Genomic DNA, 12,992 nt, shown 5'->3' on the forward strand with positions numbered 1-12,992 from the left:
CAAACGCCTCAAGCAAACTCTCTAGCTTGGTCAATAAAGATTTCACAGTTATTCTAATTTACGATTCTTTAATAAAACTGTGCTAAATAGAGAATAGTGTACTCAAACGCCTCAAGCAAACTCTCTAGCTTGGTCAATAAAGATTTCGCAGTTATTCTAATTTACGATTCTTTAATAAAACTGTGCTAAATAGAGAATAGTGTACTCAAACGCCTCAAGCAAACTCTCTAGCTTGGCCAATAAAGATTTCACAGTTATTCTAATTTACGATTCTCTAATAAAACTCTGCTAAAAAGAGAATAGTGTATTCAAACGCCTTAAGCAAACTCTCTAGCTTGTTAAATAAAGATTTCATAGTTATTCTAATTTATGATTCTTTAATAAAACTGTTCTAAATAGAGAATAGTGTACTCAAACGCCTCAAGCAAACTCTCTAGCTTGGTCAATAAAGATTTCACAGTTATTCTAATTTGATTCTTCAATCAAACTGTGCTAAATAGAGAATAGTGTACTCAAACGCCTCAAGCAAACTCTCTAGCTTGGTCAATAAAGATTTCGCAGTTATTCTAATTTACGATTCTTTAATAAAACTGTGCTAAATAGAGAATAGTGTACTCAAACGCCTCAAGCAAACTCTCTAGCTTGGTCAATAAAGATTTCGCAGTTATTCTAATTTACGATTCTTTAATAAAACTGTGCTAAATAGAGAATAGTGTACTCAAACGCCTCAAGCAAACTCTCTAGCTTGGTCAATAAAGATTTCGCAGTTATTCTAATTTACGATTCTTTAATAAAACTCTGCTAAATAGAGAATAGTGTATTCAACCGCCTTAAGCAAACTCTCTAGCTTGTTAAAGATTTCACTGTTATTCTAATTTACGATTCTTTAATAAAACTGTGCTAAATAGAGAATAGTGTACTCAAACGCCTCAAGCAAACTCTCTAGCTTGGTCAATAAAGATTTCACAGTTATTCTAATTTACGATTCTTTAATAAAACTGTGCTAAATAGAGAATAGTGTACTCAAACGCCTCAAGCAAACACTCTAGCTTGGTCAATATAGATTTCACAGTTATTCTAATTTATGATTCTTTAATCAAACTGTGCTAAATAGAGAATAGTGTAATCTAACGCCTTAAGCAAACTCTCTAGCTTGTTAAAGATTTCACAGTTATTCTAATTTATGATTCTTTAATCAAACTGTGCTAAATAGAGAATAGTGTACTCAAACGTCTCAAGCAAACTCTCTAGCTTGGTCAATAAAGATTTCACAGTTATTCTAATTTACGATTCTTCAATCAAACTGTGCTAAATAGAGAATAGTGTTCTCAAACGCCTCAAGCAATCTCTCTAGCTTGTTAAATAAAGATTTCGCTGTTATTCTAATTTACGATTCTTTAATAAAACTGTGCTAAATAGAGAATAGTGTACTCAAACGCCTCAAGCAAACTCTCTAGCTTGGTCAATAAAGATTTCACAGTTATTCTAATTTGATTCTTCAATCAAACTGTGCTAAATAGAGAATAGTGTAATCTAACGCCTTAAGCAAACTCTCTAGCTTGTTAAAGATTTCACAGTTATTCTAATTTTCGATTCTTTAATAAAACTCTGCTAAATAGAGAATAGTGTATTCAACCGCCTTAAGCAAACTCTCTAGCTTGTTAAAGATTTCACTGTTATTCTAATTTACGATTCTTTAATAAAACTGTGCTAAATAGAGAATAGTGTACTCAAACGCCTCAAGCAAACTCTCTAGCTTGGTCAATAAAGATTTCACAGTTATTCTAATTTACGATTCTTTAATAAAACTGTGCTAAATAGAGAATAGTGTACTCAAACGCCTCAAGCAAACTCTCTAGCTTGGTCAATAAAGATTTCGCAGTTATTCTAATTTACGATTCTTTAATAAAACTGTGCTAAATAGAGAATAGTGTACTCAAACGCCTCAAGCAAACTCTCTAGCTTGGTCAATAAAGATTTCGCAGTTATTCTAATTTACGATTCTTTAATAAAACTCTGCTAAATAGAGAATAGTGTATTCAACCGCCTTAAGCAAACTCTCTAGCTTGTTAAAGATTTCACTGTTATTCTAATTTACGATTCTTTAATAAAACTGTGCTAAATAGAGAATAGTGTACTCAAACGCCTCAAGCAAACTCTCTAGCTTGGTCAATAAAGATTTCACAGTTATTCTAATTTACGATTCTTTAATAAAACTGTGCTAAATAGAGAATAGTGTACTCAAACGCCTCAAGCAAACTCTCTAGCTTGGTCAATAAAGATTTCGCAGTTATTCTAATTTACGATTCTTTAATAAAACTGTGCTAAATAGAGAATAGTGTACTCAAACGCCTCAAGCAAACTCTCTAGCTTGGTCAATAAAGATTTCGCAGTTATTCTAATTTACGATTCTTTAATAAAACTCTGCTAAATAGAGAATAGTGTACTCAAACGCCTTAAGCAAACTCTCTAGCTTGGTCAATAAAGATTTCACAGTTATTCTAATTTACGATTCTTTAATAAAACTCTGCTAAATAGAGAATAGTGTACTCTAACGCCTTAAGCAAACTCTCTAGCTTGTTAAAGATTTCACAGTTATTCTAATTCACGATTCTTTAATAAAACTCTGCTAAATAGAGAATAGTGTATTCAAACGCCTTAAGCAAACTTTCTAGCTTGTTAAAGATTTCACAGTTATTCTAATTTACGATTCTTTAATAAAACTCTGCTAAAAAGAGAATAGTGTACTCAAACGCCTCAAGCAAACTCTCTAGCTTGGTCAATAAAGATTTCACAGTTATTCTAATTTATGATTCTTTAATCAAACTGTGCTAAATAGAGAATAGTGTACTCAAACGCCTTAAGCAAACTCTCTAGCTTGTTAAAGATTTCACAGTTATTCTTATTTTCGATTCTTTAATAAAACTCTGCTAAATAGAGAATAGTGTATTCAACCGCCTTAAGCAAACTCTCTAGCTTGTTAAAGATTTCACTGTTATTCTAATTTACGATTCTTTAATAAAACTGTGCTAAATAGAGAATAGTGTAATCTAACGCCTTAAGCAAACTCTCTAGCTTGTTAAAGATTTCACAGTTATTCTAATTTACGATTCTTTAATAAAACTGTGCTAAATAGAGAATAGTGTACTCAAACGCCTCAAGCAAACTCTCTAGCTTGGTCAATAAAGATTTCACAGTTATTCTAATTTACGATTCTTTAATAAAACTGTGCTAAATAGAGAATAGTGTACTCAAACGCCTCAAGCAAACTCTCTAGCTTGGTCAATAAAGATTTCGCAGTTATTCTAATTTACGATTCTTTAATAAAACTGTGCTAAATAGAGAATAGTGTACTCAAACGCCTCAAGCAAACTCTCTAGCTTGGCCAATAAAGATTTCACAGTTATTCTAATTTACGATTCTCTAATAAAACTCTGCTAAAAAGAGAATAGTGTATTCAAACGCCTTAAGCAAACTCTCTAGCTTGTTAAATAAAGATTTCATAGTTATTCTAATTTATGATTCTTTAATAAAACTGTTCTAAATAGAGAATAGTGTACTCAAACGCCTCAAGCAAACTCTCTAGCTTGGTCAATAAAGATTTCACAGTTATTCTAATTTGATTCTTCAATCAAACTGTGCTAAATAGAGAATAGTGTACTCAAACGCCTCAAGCAAACTCTCTAGCTTGGTCAATAAAGATTTCGCAGTTATTCTAATTTACGATTCTTTAATAAAACTGTGCTAAATAGAGAATAGTGTACTCAAACGCCTCAAGCAAACTCTCTAGCTTGGTCAATAAAGATTTCGCAGTTATTCTAATTTACGATTCTTTAATAAAACTGTGCTAAATAGAGAATAGTGTACTCAAACGCCTCAAGCAAACTCTCTAGCTTGGTCAATAAAGATTTCGCAGTTATTCTAATTTACGATTCTTTAATAAAACTCTGCTAAATAGAGAATAGTGTATTCAACCGCCTTAAGCAAACTCTCTAGCTTGTTAAAGATTTCACTGTTATTCTAATTTACGATTCTTTAATAAAACTGTGCTAAATAGAGAATAGTGTACTCAAACGCCTCAAGCAAACTCTCTAGCTTGGTCAATAAAGATTTCACAGTTATTCTAATTTGATTCTTCAATCAAACTGTGCTAAATAGAGAATAGTGTAATCTAACGCCTTAAGCAAACTCTCTAGCTTGTTAAAGATTTCACAGTTATTCTAATTTTCGATTCTTTAATAAAACTCTGCTAAATAGAGAATAGTGTATTCAACCGCCTTAAGCAAACTCTCTAGCTTGTTAAAGATTTCACTGTTATTCTAATTTACGATTCTTTAATAAAACTGTGCTAAATAGAGAATAGTGTACTCAAACGCCTCAAGCAAACTCTCTAGCTTGGTCAATAAAGATTTCACAGTTATTCTAATTTACGATTCTTTAATAAAACTGTGCTAAATAGAGAATAGTGTACTCAAACGCCTCAAGCAAACTCTCTAGCTTGGTCAATAAAGATTTCGCAGTTATTCTAATTTACGATTCTTTAATAAAACTGTGCTAAATAGAGAATAGTGTACTCAAACGCCTCAAGCAAACTCTCTAGCTTGGTCAATAAAGATTTCGCAGTTATTCTAATTTACGATTCTTTAATAAAACTCTGCTAAATAGAGAATAGTGTATTCAACCGCCTTAAGCAAACTCTCTAGCTTGTTAAAGATTTCACTGTTATTCTAATTTACGATTCTTTAATAAAACTGTGCTAAATAGAGAATAGTGTACTCAAACGCCTCAAGCAAACTCTCTAGCTTGGTCAATAAAGATTTCACAGTTATTCTAATTTACGATTCTTTAATAAAACTGTGCTAAATAGAGAATAGTGTACTCAAACGCCTCAAGCAAACTCTCTAGCTTGGTCAATAAAGATTTCGCAGTTATTCTAATTTACGATTCTTTAATAAAACTGTGCTAAATAGAGAATAGTGTACTCAAACGCCTCAAGCAAACTCTCTAGCTTGGTCAATAAAGATTTCGCAGTTATTCTAATTTACGATTCTTTAATAAAACTCTGCTAAATAGAGAATAGTGTACTCAAACGCCTTAAGCAAACTCTCTAGCTTGGTCAATAAAGATTTCACAGTTATTCTAATTTACGATTCTTTAATAAAACTCTGCTAAATAGAGAATAGTGTACTCTAACGCCTTAAGCAAACTCTCTAGCTTGTTAAAGATTTCACAGTTATTCTAATTCACGATTCTTTAATAAAACTCTGCTAAATAGAGAATAGTGTATTCAAACGCCTTAAGCAAACTTTCTAGCTTGTTAAAGATTTCACAGTTATTCTAATTTACGATTCTTTAATAAAACTCTGCTAAAAAGAGAATAGTGTACTCAAACGCCTCAAGCAAACTCTCTAGCTTGGTCAATAAAGATTTCACAGTTATTCTAATTTATGATTCTTTAATCAAACTGTGCTAAATAGAGAATAGTGTACTCAAACGCCTTAAGCAAACTCTCTAGCTTGTTAAAGATTTCACAGTTATTCTTATTTTCGATTCTTTAATAAAACTCTGCTAAATAGAGAATAGTGTATTCAACCGCCTTAAGCAAACTCTCTAGCTTGTTAAAGATTTCACTGTTATTCTAATTTACGATTCTTTAATAAAACTGTGCTAAATAGAGAATAGTGTAATCTAACGCCTTAAGCAAACTCTCTAGCTTGTTAAAGATTTCACAGTTATTCTAATTTACGATTCTTTAATAAAACTGTGCTAAATAGAGAATAGTGTACTCAAACGCCTCAAGCAAACTCTCTAGCTTGGTCAATAAAGATTTCACAGTTATTCTAATTTACGATTCTTTAATAAAACTGTGCTAAATAGAGAATAGTGTACTCAAACGCCTCAAGCAAACTCTCTAGCTTGGTCAATAAAGATTTCGCAGTTATTCTAATTTACGATTCTTTAATAAAACTGTGCTAAATAGAGAATAGTGTACTCAAACGCCTCAAGCAAACTCTCTAGCTTGGCCAATAAAGATTTCACAGTTATTCTAATTTACGATTCTCTAATAAAACTCTGCTAAAAAGAGAATAGTGTATTCAAACGCCTTAAGCAAACTCTCTAGCTTGTTAAATAAAGATTTCATAGTTATTCTAATTTATGATTCTTTAATAAAACTGTTCTAAATAGAGAATAGTGTACTCAAACGCCTCAAGCAAACTCTCTAGCTTGGTCAATAAAGATTTCACAGTTATTCTAATTTGATTCTTCAATCAAACTGTGCTAAATAGAGAATAGTGTACTCAAACGCCTCAAGCAAACTCTCTAGCTTGGTCAATAAAGATTTCGCAGTTATTCTAATTTACGATTCTTTAATAAAACTGTGCTAAATAGAGAATAGTGTACTCAAACGCCTCAAGCAAACTCTCTAGCTTGGTCAATAAAGATTTCGCAGTTATTCTAATTTACGATTCTTTAATAAAACTGTGCTAAATAGAGAATAGTGTACTCAAACGCCTCAAGCAAACTCTCTAGCTTGGTCAATAAAGATTTCGCAGTTATTCTAATTTACGATTCTTTAATAAAACTCTGCTAAATAGAGAATAGTGTATTCAACCGCCTTAAGCAAACTCTCTAGCTTGTTAAAGATTTCACTGTTATTCTAATTTACGATTCTTTAATAAAACTGTGCTAAATAGAGAATAGTGTACTCAAACGCCTCAAGCAAACTCTCTAGCTTGGTCAATAAAGATTTCACAGTTATTCTAATTTACGATTCTTTAATAAAACTGTGCTAAATAGAGAATAGTGTACTCAAACGCCTCAAGCAAACTCTCTAGCTTGGTCAATAAAGATTTCGCAGTTATTCTAATTTACGATTCTTTAATAAAACTGTGCTAAATAGAGAATAGTGTACTCAAACGCCTCAAGCAAACTCTCTAGCTTGGTCAATAAAGATTTCGCAGTTATTCTAATTTACGATTCTTTAATAAAACTCTGCTAAATAGAGAATAGTGTACTCAAACGCCTTAAGCAAACTCTCTAGCTTGGTCAATAAAGATTTCACAGTTATTCTAATTTACGATTCTTTAATAAAACTCTGCTAAATAGAGAATAGTGTACTCTAACGCCTTAAGCAAACTCTCTAGCTTGTTAAAGATTTCACATTTATTCTAATTCACGATTCTTTAATAAAACTCTGCTAAATAGAGAATAGTGTATTCAAACGCCTTAAGCAAACTTTCTAGCTTGTTAAAGATTTCACAGTTATTCTAATTTACGATTCTTTAATAAAACTCTGCTAAAAAGAGAATAGTGTACTCAAACGCCTCAAGCAAACTCTCTAGCTTGGTCAATAAAGATTTCACAGTTATTCTAATTTATGATTCTTTAATCAAACTGTGCTAAATAGAGAATAGTGTACTCAAACGCCTTAAGCAAACTCTCTAGCTTGTTAAAGATTTCACAGTTATTCTAATTTTCGATTCTTTAATAAAACTCTGCTAAATAGAGAATAGTGTATTCAACCGCCTTAAGCAAACTCTCTAGCTTGTTAAAGATTTCACTGTTATTCTAATTTACGATTCTTTAATAAAACTGTGCTAAATAGAGAATAGTGTAATCTAACGCCTTAAGCAAACTCTCTAGCTTGTTAAAGATTTCACAGTTATTCTAATTTACGATTCTTTAATAAAACTGTGCTAAATAGAGAATAGTGTACTCAAACGCCTCAAGCAAACTCTCTAGCTTGGTCAATAAAGATTTCACAGTTATTCTAATTTACGATTCTTTAATAAAACTGTGCTAAATAGAGAATAGTGTACTCAAACGCCTCAAGCAAACTCTCTAGCTTGGTCAATAAAGATTTCGCAGTTATTCTAATTTACGATTCTTTAATAAAACTGTGCTAAATAGAGAATAGTGTACTCAAACGCCTCAAGCAAACTCTCTAGCTTGGCCAATAAAGATTTCACAGTTATTCTAATTTACGATTCTCTAATAAAACTCTGCTAAAAAGAGAATAGTGTATTCAAACGCCTTAAGCAAACTCTCTAGCTTGTTAAATAAAGATTTCATAGTTATTCTAATTTATGATTCTTTAATAAAACTGTTCTAAATAGAGAATAGTGTACTCAAACGCCTCAAGCAAACTCTCTAGCTTGGTCAATAAAGATTTCACAGTTATTCTAATTTGATTCTTCAATCAAACTGTGCTAAATAGAGAATAGTGTAATCTAACGCCTGAAGCAAATTCTCTAGCTTGTTAAAGATTTCACAGTTATTCTAATTTACGATTCTTTAATAAAACTCTGCTAAATAGAGAATAGTGTATTCAACCGCCTTAAGCAAACTCTCTAGCTTGTTAAAGATTTCACAGTTATTCTAATTTATGATTCTTTAATAAAACTGTGCTAAATAGAGAATAGTGTACTCAAACGCCTCAAGCAAACTCTCTAGCTTGGTCAATAAAGATTTCACAGTTATTCTAATTTATGATTCTTTAATAAAACTGTACTAAATAGAGAATAGTGTACTCAAACGCCTCAAGCAAACTCTCTAGCTTGGTCAATATAGATTTCACAGTTATTCTAATTTATGATTCTTTAATCAAACTGTGCTAAATAGAGAATAGTGTAATCTAACGCCTTAAGCAAACTCTCTAGCTTGTTAAAGATTTCACAGTTATTCTAATTTATGATTCTTTAATCAAACTGTGCTAAATAGAGAATAGTGTACTCAAACGCCTCAAGCAAACTCTCTAGCTTGGTCAATAAAGATTTCACAGTTATTCTAATTTACGATTCTTCAATCAAACTGTGCTAAATAGAGAATAGTGTTCTCAAACGCCTCAAGCAATCTCTCTAGCTTGTTAAATAAAGATTTCGCTGTTATTCTAATTTACGATTCTTTAATAAAACTGTGCTAAATAGAGAATAGTGTACTCAAACGCCTCAAGCAAACTCTCTAGCTTGGTCAATAAAGATTTCACAGTTATTCTAATTTGATTCTTCAATCAAACTGTGCTAAATAGAGAAGAGTGTAATCTAACGCCTTAAGCAAACTCTCTAGCTTGTTAAAGATTTCACAGTTATTCTAATTTTCGATTCTTTAATAAAACTCTGCTAAATAGAGAATAGTGTATTCAACCGCCTTAAGCAAACTCTCTAGCTTGTTAAAGATTTCACTGTTATTCTAATTTACGATTCTTTAATAAAACTGTGCTAAATAGAGAATAGTGTACTCAAACGCCTCAAGCAAACTCTCTAGCTTGGTCAATAAAGATTTCACAGTTATTCTAATTTACGATTCTTTAATAAAACTGTGCTAAATAGAGAATAGTGTACTCAAACGCCTCAAGCAAACTCTCTAGCTTGGTCAATAAAGATTTCGCAGTTATTCTAATTTACGATTCTTTAATAAAACTGTGCTAAATAGAGAATAGTGTACTCAAACGCCTCAAGCAAACTCTCTAGCTTGGTCAATAAAGATTTCGCAGTTATTCTAATTTACGATTCTTTAATAAAACTCTGCTAAATAGAGAATAGTGTATTCAACCGCCTTAAGCAAACTCTCTAGCTTGTTAAAGATTTCACTGTTATTCTAATTTACGATTCTTTAATAAAACTGTGCTAAATAGAGAATAGTGTACTCAAACGCCTCAAGCAAACTCTCTAGCTTGGTCAATAAAGATTTCACAGTTATTCTAATTTACGATTCTTTAATAAAACTGTGCTAAATAGAGAATAGTGTACTCAAACGCCTCAAGCAAACTCTCTAGCTTGGTCAATAAAGATTTCGCAGTTATTCTAATTTACGATTTTCTAATAAAACTCAGCTAATTAGAGAATAGTGTAATCTAACGCCTTAAGCAAACTTTCTAGCTTGTTAAAGATTTCACAGTTATTCTAATTTATGATTCTTTAATAAAACTGTGCTAAACAGAGAATAGTGTAATCTAACGCCTTAAGCAAACTCTCTAGCTTGTTAAAGATTTCACAGTTATTCTAATTTACGATTCTTTAATAAAACTCTGCTAAATAGAGAATAATGTATTCAAACGCCTTAAGCAAACTCTCTAGCTTGTTAAATAAAGATTTCGCAGTTATTCTAATTTACGATTCTTTAATAAAACTCTGCTAAATAGAGAAAAGTGTACTCAAACGCCTTAACTCTCTAGCTTGTTAAAGATTTCACCTTTATTCTAATTTACGATTCTTTAATAAAACTCTGCTAAATAGAGAATAGTGTACCCAAACGCCTTAAATCTCTAGCTTGTTAAAGATTTCACAGTTATTCTGATTTACGATTCTTTAATAAAACTCTGCTAAATAGAGAATAGTGTACTCAAACGCCTTAAGCAAACTCTCTAGCTTGGTCAATAAAGATTTCACAGTTATTCTAATTTACGATTCTTTAATAAAACTCTGCTAAATAGAGAATAGTGTACTCTAACGCCTTAAGCAAACTCTCTAGCTTGTTAAAGATTTCACAGTTATTCTAATTCACGATTCTTTAATAAAACTCTGCTAAATAGAGAATAGTGTATTGAAACGCCTTAAGCAAACTTTCTAGCTTGTTAAAGATTTCACAGTTATTCTAATTTACGATTCTTTAATCAAACTGTGCTAAATAGAGAATAGTGTACTCAAACGCCTTAAGCAAACTCTCTAGCTTGGTCAATAAAGATTTCACAGTTATTCTAATTTACGATTCTCTAATAAAACTCTGCTAAAAAGAGAATAGTGTATTCAAACGCCTTAAGCAAACTCTCTAGCTTGTTAAATAAAGATTTCATAGTTATTCTAATTTATGATTCTTTAATAAAACTGTTCTAAATAGAGAATAGTGTACTCAAACGCCTCAAGCAAACTCTCTAGCTTGGTCAATAAAGATTTCACAGTTATTCTAATTTATGATTCTTCAATCAAACTGTGCTAAATAGAGAATAGTGTTCTCAAACGCCTTAAGCAAACTTTCTAGCTTGTTAAAGATTTCACAGTTATTCTAATTTACGATTCTTTAATAAAACTCTGCTAAATAGAGAATAGTGTACTCAAACGCCTCAAGCAAACTCTCTAGCTTGGTCAATAAAGATTTCACAGTTATTCTAATTTATGATTCTTTAATCAAACTGTGCTAAATAGAGAATAGTGTACTCAAACGCCTTAAGCAAACTCTCTAGCTTGGTCAATAAAGATTTCACAGTTATTCTAATTTACGATTCTCTAATAAAACTCTGCTAAAAAGAGAATAGTGTATTCAAACGCCTTAAGCAAACTCTCTAGCTTGTTAAATAAAGATTTCATAGTTATTCTAATTTATGATTCTTTAATAAAACTGTTCTAAATAGAGAATAGTGTACTCAAACGCCTCAAGCAAACTCTCTAGCTTGGTCAATAAAGATTTCACAGTTATTCTAATTTGATTCTTCAATCAAACTGTGCTAAATAGAGAATAGTGTAATCTAACGCCTGAAGCAAACTCTCTAGCTTGTTAAAGATTTAACAGTTATTCTAATTTACGATTCTTTAATAAAACTCTGCTAAATAGAGAATAGTGTATTCAACCGCCTTAAGCAAACTCTCTAGCTTGTTAAAGATTTCACAGTTATTCTAATTTATGATTCTTTAATAAAACTGTGCTAAATAGAGAATAGTGTACTCAAACGCCTCAAGCAAACTCTCTAGCTTGGTCAATAAAGATTTCACAGTTATTCTAATTTATGATTCTTTAATAAAACTGTACTAAATAGAGAATAGTGTACTCAAACGCCTCAAGCAAACTCTCTAGCTTGGTCAATATAGATTTCACAGTTATTCTAATTTATGATTCTTTAATCAAACTGTGCTAAATAGAGAATAGTGTAATCTACCGCCTTAAGCAAACTCTCTAGCTTGTTAAAGATTTCACAGTTATTCTAATTTATGATTCTTTAATCAAACTGTGCTAAATAGAGAATAGTGTACTCAAACGTCTCAAGCAAACTCTCTAGCTTGGTCAATAAAGATTTCACAGTTATTCTAATTTACGATTCTTCAATCAAACTGTGCTAAATAGAGAATAGTGTTCTCAAACGCCTCAAGCAATCTCTCTAGCTTGTTAAATAAAGATTTCGCTGTTATTCTAATTTACGATTCTTTAATAAAACTGTGCTAAATAGAGAATAGTGTACTCAAACGCCTCAAGCAAACTCTCTAGCTTGGTCAATAAAGATTTCACAGTTATTCTAATTTGATTCTTCAATCAAACTGTGCTAAATAGAGAATAGTGTAATCTAACGCCTTAAGCAAACTCTCTAGCTTGTTAAAGATTTCACAGTTATTCTAATTTTCGATTCTTTAATAAAACTCTGCTAAATAGAGAATAGTGTATTCAACCGCCTTAAGCAAACTCTCTAGCTTGTTAAAGATTTCACTGTTATTCTAATTTACGATTCTTTAATAAAACTGTGCTAAATAGAGAATAGTGTACTCAAACGCCTCAAGCAAACTCTCTAGCTTGGTCAATAAAGATTTCACAGTTATTCTAATTTACGATTCTTTAATAAAACTGTGCTAAATAGAGAATAGTGTACTCAAACGCCTCAAGCAAACTCTCTAGCTTGGTCAATAAAGATTTCGCAGTTATTCTAATTTACGATTCTTTAATAAAACTGTGCTAAATAGAGAATAGTGTACTCAAACGCCTCAAGCAAACTCTCTAGCTTGGTCAATAAAGATTTCGCAGTTATTCTAATTTACGATTCTTTAATAAAACTCTGCTAAATAGAGAATAGTGTATTCAACCGCCTTAAGCAAACTCTCTAGCTTGTTAAAGATTTCACTGTTATTCTAATTTACGATTCTTTAATAAAACTGTGCTAAATAGAGAATAGTGTACTCAAACGCCTCAAGCAAACTCTCTAGCTTGGTCAATAAAGATTTCACAGTTATTCTAATTTACGATTCTTTAATAAAACTGTGCTAAATAGAGAATAGTGTACTCAAACGCCTCAA

Source organism: Stegodyphus dumicola, chromosome 11 (assembly GCF_044657685.1).
Source record: "Stegodyphus dumicola isolate Sdum_Otavi_A_Nest chromosome 11, ASM4465768v1".
NCBI lineage: Eukaryota > Metazoa > Arthropoda > Arachnida > Araneae > Eresidae > Stegodyphus > Stegodyphus dumicola.